This window comes from Labeo rohita, chromosome 3 (genome assembly GCF_022985175.1).
Source record: "Labeo rohita strain BAU-BD-2019 chromosome 3, IGBB_LRoh.1.0, whole genome shotgun sequence".
NCBI classification, from domain to species: domain Eukaryota; kingdom Metazoa; phylum Chordata; class Actinopteri; order Cypriniformes; family Cyprinidae; genus Labeo; species Labeo rohita.
In genome coordinates, this window is record NC_066871.1 from 39,196,381 (window position 1) to 39,204,915 (window position 8,535).

General features: G+C 33.6%; 1 long non-coding RNA gene across 1 annotated transcript; it reads left to right on the plus strand.

The window, feature by feature from the left end:
* The first annotated feature begins 1,990 nt into the window (after nucleotides 1-1,990).
* LOC127163437 (uncharacterized) lies at nucleotides 1,991-5,516 on the plus strand. The gene is made up of 5 exons (XR_007827486.1): nucleotides 1,991-2,095; nucleotides 4,349-4,434; nucleotides 4,701-4,794; nucleotides 4,906-5,004; nucleotides 5,387-5,516. It is a non-coding gene; the product is annotated as an uncharacterized LOC127163437 (long non-coding RNA).
* The last annotated feature ends 3,019 nt before the right edge of the window (nucleotides 5,517-8,535 follow it).

Here is an 8,535-nt window from a genome sequence, read left to right on the forward strand (position 1 = left end):
AATTATATCTCATGTCTCATATCTTAACCACTATAGAGCCATCAGAGTCAGTGGTAAATTCCAGAAGATCTGGCTGAGGTGAGGCACTCTTGGGTGGATTCATGAGCACTGAACGCCCGCTGATGCCCTGGAGTTCACATGTCCGAAAACATTGACGCAAATTTTCAAATTGATGTTATCTTTATCAACAAACTTGGGCATCCGCCATGACACTTGCTGTAAGAAGTACCACAAGCGGAGTGATTCAATTACAAACGGTGAAACGGCTGTTGGAGTTCTGTTGGACTCTTATATCACACTCTTGTTAGCCAAACAGGTTCAAGTACCAGAAAGAACTGTTGTATAAATAAATAAATAAATGTATAAACGTTATTGCAATAACATTTGCTTAAAGAGATTATTAGGATTGTCAGTACTGAAAACTACTTAAACTCTGAAGGTTGCTTGTTGTGTGACATCATAATTGAATCTGTAAAAGTTTATCTTGTTATTGAACCGTATAATTTTACAATCTTTAATTTGTGTTCAGTATTTTTATTTGATTTCTTTTTTCTCCCTAGTTCTTGTTAAATTTGCTTAGGAATTGAGTCTACATACTATACTTGTGCTTATAAGCTTCTTATTAGGTGCTTGTGCATTGCTGCTTCTGGTGATTATGTTTTTGGACAGTAAGTACCACTATTTGATTGCTTTATCGTAAGTTATGTAATATTGACAAAAATTGGTCTGTTAATTAACTAAATAGTTGTCATTGGTGAAAGTGTCAGAGATGTCATTGAGTTTGTATTAAAAACAGATCCATTCATTTACTGTAGTCATTTAACTTTTTCACATTGCACAACAAACCTTTGGGCTGCAACAATTAGGCTGCAACTGCTTTTTCTAGCCATATGTGGTATTATTACCAACAGACAATTTTACTTCCAGATTTTTTAATGCAATTGTGGAATAACAATTACATTCAATTAAATTTTGTTGGGCACTATAGAATTTGTGCTGATTGGATGCAATGACAGTTTTTTTGCAAAGCTGATATACAATAAATGATGGCATTATTATTATCATTATTATCTATCCCAGTTCTTCCTAGTTACTTCACTGTGACTGCGTGTATGTTGGGTGGTCAAGTGTTTATTCTTTCTTTTCTGATAGTGATGGATTGTGTTCCTGGCTGGAGAAAGTATAAAACTATATCAAACAATGAAGGCAGCTCATTTAACTATACTTTTTTTCTTAAATGTTTTATTTTTTGGACTTTTTGACAAAAAAGGTAACCTTTATTTACTATTTGGATTTTATTATGTGGAATAAGGAAATAAATGTATTATTTACTGTATTTTTAATATGATTAATGGATATAGCATAATATATGTAGTAATATATTTATGAACTTTATAATATATATAGTATATCAGCTAATTAACAATTCAGCACAGATTAACTGATTTATGTACATTAAGATGGGTTAGTTGTGTACACCCAAATTACTGTGTGACTTTCATATAAGCAAGTCACTTTAACTGTGAACTTTTAAGTTTGTATGTATGTTGATTTGTTTTGAGAGTAAAGGTCAGTGCAGACTGTAACTGTCACGTAATTCCAAGGGAAGAGACCAGAAACGGATTTAAGCAGTAAGACAGTTGTATTTATTGACAATCGTGGAAACAACTGATAAATTGTATGCAGATAGCTTAACTGAGAGTCCTTTGGAGATGAGCACGTAGAGCAGCGCAGGAGAACAGCACACACCAGAGAGGGTGTGTTTACAAACAGCAAGGGTCTGGAGAGACGCACAGGGTAGTGAACGGTAGACCAGACAAATGTGAACTGTGGAAGCGAGTATTTTATAGGGCGTGGTAAGTGGCTGCAGGTGTGCGCAATCAGAACTCTGGGGAAGCTGAACGAGTGGGCGGTGCTGCAGGTAGCGTGTCAGATGGAGGTGGCTGTGGTGAACGCCTGACAGTAACTCTTTTTTCCATATATTTAGCGTTTTTTGTTATTGGAATTATACCACTGTTCACAAGTGTGTTTAAGTATTTTGCTGATTCGGGAAGGATACTGCGCTCATGTTGGACAGCTACAAACCGGCTAACTGGTAAGTGCCACAGTAATTTATCATAATTTCTCTTGTTTATGAAACACACTGAATGAAAACATTTTCACATCTTTTTGTGTTCATGTTTAGCACAAAAGGGAATATGGTCTGTTGTGATGATAACGGTGAATGCTTTTATGATCAGTTTTTACATCATGGTGACACTAGATTATTATGAAGGTATGAGATAGGGCTCTCAAGTCTCACGCATTCACCGTGAGACACACGCATTTCAACCAGTTCACACGCTCTCACGCCACACCTTGTATTTCTCACGCTGAGAAGTAAGGCATAACTTATCCCGCTATATAATGTTAATGGACGAGGCGCAGGCTCGCAGGGGGAGTTCATTGCTGTCTTGTTGACAGTTAAATGCCACCTACCAGCAAATATCAGAAATCAGAATTTTTTATTTTCGGGTAAATTACGTGATCCCGCTACAGTAACGTTCGTCACTAGGCAACACGGACGCGCACACACTGGACGCGGCAAACTGGAATCGTCGTCGGTCGCGGGGCTGCCGCTTTCTCTCCCAGTGGAAGCGTTTTGTGCAGTTGAGGCTGTATTCGCGTTGCGGTCACGGAGTGGACGTTGCCCTTTGTATTTTCTAAAAACTAACAAAATTAATGCAGTAGGTAACCCATTTTGGTTTTTTTCTTCATTTTACGATTCCTGGACAAAATCACTTGCCTGTGATCAAAGATAGTTAGAGCTGATGTTTGGAAATATAGCCAAATTCTTGCAAGATTATTAGCTCTCCAACAGCTTTAACTAAGTTTTGGCTACTGGAAACTAAGGAAAGCACTAGATAATTGGTAAATCTGGTATATTACCAATAAAATTGGTAAAACAAATTAATTATCATCCAAATAATTTATATATATTTCAGAAATACATTAAATGTATCAACATTGTTGGGAAGGTTATTTTGAAAATGTAATCTGTTACAGATTACAAGTTACCCTATTTAAAATGTAATAAGTAGTGTAACTACTTCAAGTGCTTCAAAAGTAATGCAACTGCTTATATTTGATTACTTTCTGATTACTTTTCTAAAATTCTATGGAATGTTTCCAGCTGTTAATCCTTTTTAAACTTTTAAAGCAGGCAAGTTTAACCTTACAGTAGTACTGAACACTAATTATTGTGAGATTTACGAAATCCTTCATCACTTGAATTATGATCATTATACTTTAATTTTAAAGCACAGCCACCGCAAAATCAGACTTTAGCATCTCTTTTTACTTTGAGATCATTCTGAGGTTAAATACAGATTTTTAAAATGATAAGATATAGTTTAATAGCTATGATACCATTTTTGAAATAAAATCCTTGCATGGCTATGACTGGAAACACTGCCATCTAACAATGCCTTGGACAAAAAACAAACAAACAAAAAAAAAAAACAGTTAATCTTAAAAAAATAAAGCATATACAATAAACCCAAATTGGAAATAAACAGTTATCAAATAGGCATGAGTTCTGTTCTGTGTCCTAAACTCTTGAAACATTGGTGTCTCATATTTTAGAGCAGTCAGTGCGATTTGGGAAATCAAATCTGTAAGTGTGTGAAAATATTCAGATGTAATCCCCTTTGTAATCGTTAACATTTTCATAGGTAACTGTAATTTAACTGTACATTGTTTTTCAGTAACTGTAACAAATTAGTTACATTTGTTATTAAATTACATAATTCCATTACTAGCTACTCTAGTTAAGTTCAAGCCCCTACCACTATCATCAAGACATCAAAATGTGCAAAAAACACTTGCAATAAAAAAAGCCATTCATAAGCTGGAATGCTGAAATGCACAGCTTTACATAGGCTACATGCAGAGGGCAAGTTCTGCAATCCTACTGTATGTGTACAGTATTGAGCGCTGCTGTTATGTTGGCTCGTTTGGGGCCTAATTTCTTTTTATCTTTGATCTGTATTTCTGAAATATATAAAACATTTTATTTTATTTCCATTAATTTGACTTTTATCAGATTTACCAGTTGATAAAATTCCTATTTTGTGCTGGTCAATTTTGAACAATAGATAAAATGTAACTTCTAGAAAAAACTTAAGAGAATTGTGTGGGGCCGAGGGGCCGCTGCTGCAAATATTTGAGTGGCTTCTCCCCTAACAGTAATCTCACTCCAAACTTTTTCCAAAACTTGAGAGCCCTGTATGTAATGTAGGTGCTATCTTGCATATATCTTACATGCTATCTTGTTTAACCCTATCCTCGCTTGCCCCTTTATTGACAGATCATATGGGACGGTTCTGTGTGGTTGGATTTCTGCAGATAGACAATGGACACTTATGGATTTAACATGGTCATATAATGATTCAGGTACAGTATTATTGTTCTCTATGAGATTTTTTACTCCTACCTATAGATACTTTAATCTGGTCCCATTTGATTTTCAAGGGTTTGGTTGGGCTTTTTTATTTATTTACTTATTTTGGTCTTACAGAATAATCTAAACAATGCATTCATTCAAACATTCTAAACAATCATACAAGGTGTATACAGTCGTTTTATAGTTTACCTATGAACAAACCTGCATGACACATGATATTATTAAAATGATTTCCTTGTTTTAATTCACATTGCAGTTGGTCGTCACAGTGTTTTTGTGTACCTGTTTGGATCAGTTGTTGTTGTTTTACTGAGCTCTACTGCACTGATGAGAACTGATACTGAAGACATGTGAGTTTAATCTCTTTATGAAAAGAGCATATTTAGACTGTACATGCATTTGTATTAAATATCAGTATTTCATAATAATTCATATAAATTAGTATCTTTTTTATTCTTCAGTGAATGGTGAACGTACTTTGGGGGATCTGAGAATCGTTCTCTTTCTATCTGAAAGCATATTCGCTTTATCTCTGCTGATTTTGCAAGCATTTGCACCTTGTGAGTATGAACTTTTTTATTACAAAAAAAAAAAGCAAAAACTATTTTTTGTCAGTGGCTAAATATTCTTCTGTATATTCTCTGTTATTATATATAAATCTCTGTTATTATTTATTTGTCCTCATGTTACAAAAGGAAAATTTGTAAGAATCTTCATGCAGTGTTTCCATATAATAACAGTTCATAGTAACCACATCTGTCAAGCAGCATTAAAGTATCAGAATAGTTCAATTATATCCAATGATGAATGAATTTATTTGATTTAAGAGCTGCAGAAAAGAAGAATTTCCATAAATAATGACTTATATTTAGGTCTGCAATGTAAAGATTCTTGTAAATAATCTAAATGTCAAGTCTAATGTATGGCTCATCTCTGCTTTAGGTGAGACACAGGATGTTGCACAGTGAGGACGCTTACTGTAATATCTGTATGATGATATTACAGGATGCTGTATGTGTATATACCTTTCTCTTTGCAATATAAGGAAAATAAAACATTTGTGATTCTGGACCACAAAACCAGTCTTATGTTGCATGGGTATATTTGTAGCAATAGCCGAAAATACATTGGATGGGTCAGATTTATTGATTTTTCTTTTATGCCAAAAATTATTCGGATATTAAGTAAAGATCATGTTCCATGAAGATATTTTGTAAATTTCCTTCAGTAAATATATCAAAACTTAATTTTTGATTATTAATATGCATTGCTATGAACTTTATTTGGACAAATTTTTTAAAATTTAAAATTTTCCTCAATATTTTGATTTTTTTTTGCACCATCAGATTCCAGATTTTCAAATAGTTGTATCTCGGCCAAATATTGTATATCCTAACAAACCGTGCATCAATGGAAAGCTTATTTATTCAGTATAATGATGTATAATAATATATAATAATGCAGGTTAACAGCCCATAGTGGTTTAATAATATAGTCAGGTGATTTGTCTGCCCAGGGCAGATGTTGAAGATCATCTTGGTGCTCCAACTGTCCAGGTTTTATGATCATGACACCATCATTTTTCTCATTTAGCACTGGTGTCTGTGATTTGAAGTTTCAGCAGTTACAGGTAAAACTGTTTGCACTTCAAACCAGTGTGCTTAATTAAGATAATGCATTAAACTAATATGGTAAGACACGCCAGTTTGAAATATCAAGCAGCAAAACTTGCAGTTCTATGTTTCTCATTGAATACCTTACAATGCATTATATGCAAAAAATATGATCAGCAAATCATGGCAGTTTATGTTTACATTATTTTAACTAAGTAAGTAAGTTGAGAAATTTCAACATCCTTATAAGTTATATGAAATTCAACTTGATTTTTCTCACAATGATTTAATGTAATTTAGAATTTATATATGCATTTATGACTGTATACGAACACTATGTATGAAAATATATGCATATGTGAACACTATTAGTTGCACACACTACATTTCGCATCTCATTCAGTGCTAAAACAGAAGGGTTTCACAAAAGGGAACCACAAATTTGGAACTGTATGTGAATGTTTCCTCATGTTGTTCTTTGTAGCTCGCCTGCTTTTTATATTTGTGTATGGAATTAGCTTTGTTAACATAAAGTTGGGTGCTCCTGTGTTATTGTTTCAGCTTTTCAATGTCAGAAATCCGGGACCGAGCCTTGTAAAAGTTTACCTTAAGATTTTTTTTTTTTTTTTTTTTTTTTTTTTACAAGTGAGCATAAGTTTTGAGTTGTGACTGACTATTTTTTTTTTATAAAACATTAAATCAAAGGGACTTTGTTGTGTATCTGTATAGAGATGAGATTATTTGTAGATTTCTCTTCTTGTATTAAATTTGTTACATTTGGTGCACAACTTTGTTGACTAAATGGTGTTTTGTCACCCTAAAAAATGACAAATGACAATTTGAATGTTTTAACTTGCATTCCAGTTTGTCCTTGCAGTATTGTTGTGTATTTGTTTGGATTTGTTCATGTTTTTGCATGGATATTTGAACTAAGTGCAAATAGTGTTAATGTCTTTCTTTCTTTAGTCGTAAAGAAATCATGTTTTTTGAGGGAAAACATTTCAAGTGTTCACATGTTTCTCCATATAGTGGACTGGTGCCCACGAGTTTAAATTTTCAAAGGACTCTAAACAATCCCAGCCAAGGAAGAAGGGTCTTACCTAGCCAAGGTATCGGTTTATTTCTTAAAAAAAAACAAAAAAAAAAACATTTATATATTTTGTTATCTCACTTTTTCATTAATGTTATGGATATTATTATGTATTATGTCAAAAATTAAACTGTTATTAGAGTAGCTAAACTTTTTTTTTCTTGGGTGGTAGAAAAAGAAAATGTGTACAGTGTTGAGTTACAGTCATTTATATGTGCTTGTCTTAATATTCAAGTAATATCTAATGTATGATATTATGATATGCTAATGTTCATTTCTCTCCTTTATCCTGACAGAGTGAGAAAGACTGGTAAGACCTACTAAAAGTATCAGTTATTGTATACATTTAAACCATAACACACTTCTGTGATGTTCTGTATTGTACTTCTGTTATTAAAATTCTATTATAAAAATAGAATAATATAAATTCATATAAATGAATAGTATAAAAAAAAAGTCAGTGAATCAATTTTGTTTAAGATTGACTTTATAATGGGTATTTTAAATAAAAAATAGGTGTGGCATAAATATGGGTAAATAATGACTTTTGGTCTATCGGCCACATATCCGGCGTAAAACGTGTCAGATCGGCTTTGCAGATCACTCTGCTGTGGCAACCCCTGATAAAAAGGGAGCAAGCCTAAGGACAGAGGGTCTATTGGCCACATAAGGGCTGTCAGCCCTTTACAGAACTCGACCATACAAGAACACCATATAAGGTCCATAAATCAGCCACATCTTTTTTATGATTTGACTGATTTTGGGTTGGGTCATGGCACTGTTTTGGTTGAGTTCTGGATAAAAAGATGTGGACCAGTTCTGGGCCAGCCAACACATGCTAATCTGTGCACACACTGTTGATACTGGCCCAATCCGAGCCAAAGGAAATTTATTTTACACAAGGCAATAAATCGTTTGTAATTATTTTGGTGTTACTGGAATACATAACACTTCAAAATCAACAAAAATCTCTAAACTGAACTACCCTCTATCTGTTTGCATCTGTAGATTTCTTCTAAATTGACCACAAGGCAACCTGCATAATATAAACATAACATTTCAGGGGAAAAGACTTTTGTTTAAAGACTATCATTAGCCTATCTGGGGAAGTTCTGTAGTTTTTGTTGTTGTTTTGTTTATCCTATTCACAGGCAAATGTTTGCACATTATTACATTTTAGTTAACACGTTTGCATATGAATGTTGCGATTGTGTCACAATCATTGTAATGATGTTATTAAACACAAGTTTTACTGTATTCACAGTACACTGTACAGTACGTTAGCCTGTATAGTGCTCATGAGTAACGCATGTTAGCCAGACACAGGTTAACTATATTTGTCTTCAGTCCATTAGCCGTAAAGCAGAGGCATTGGTAGTTTGTTCATC